Below are 748 nucleotides of genomic sequence, written 5' to 3'. Positions count from 1 at the left end.
GCCTACAAGGCGGTCTCGTGTCTTGCAACCGTGCCCGTCGGCTTCCCAGCGGGGGGGGGGGGCTCGCCTCACTTTCCCTTCCGAACGGTAGACGGACCGGCCGGGCCTCCACGCGAGTAGATGAGGCCGGTAGATGATGTGGGTCGATGAACAAGTAGATGACACCGGGTAGATGAACGAGAGGAGATCGGTAGAGGAACGAGTAGATCAGGCCGGTAGATGAACGAGAGGAGATCGGTAGAGGAACGAGTTGACGAGAACGTAAACGAACGAGTAGACGCGTAGATTAAGAGGCCGGAACTCGCTTCTGGAAGATCCTGCTCTCGCCGGGTTGATTAAACGCCCCCGGAATTGATGGGCTTTCGTGAAAATGGGATTTGCAATTTGCAATTATTTTGATTGTCTGAGAAACAGGCTTTTGGGGCGAATGTTGATGGTCGTATAGGCTTTTCGAGAGATCATTTGGGCTGCCGGAAATTGCCGCCGGGGAAGCGATTCGACCGTTCGAAACGACTTGAATGCCTGTTAGAAATGATTTTCCCCGCTACGTATTTTCCACAGGTAATGCCGCTTTCGCTTTGCCAGGTAATTAACCCCCCCCCTCCCATCCCCCTGCCAAATCATTAGGGGGATGATTGGCTGATCTATTTTAGCGTCGGGGGAGGGGGAGGGGGAGGGGCAGGTGGCTCAACAGGTGCTCGGGGAAAAAAAAGATGGGGTTTTGTGCATCTGTCGTGGGTTGGGGGTT

The sequence above is a fragment of the Penaeus monodon genome, chromosome 23, assembly GCF_015228065.2.
Source record: "Penaeus monodon isolate SGIC_2016 chromosome 23, NSTDA_Pmon_1, whole genome shotgun sequence".
Classification (NCBI taxonomy): domain Eukaryota; kingdom Metazoa; phylum Arthropoda; class Malacostraca; order Decapoda; family Penaeidae; genus Penaeus; species Penaeus monodon.
Note: the sequence above shows the minus strand (reverse complement) of the source record.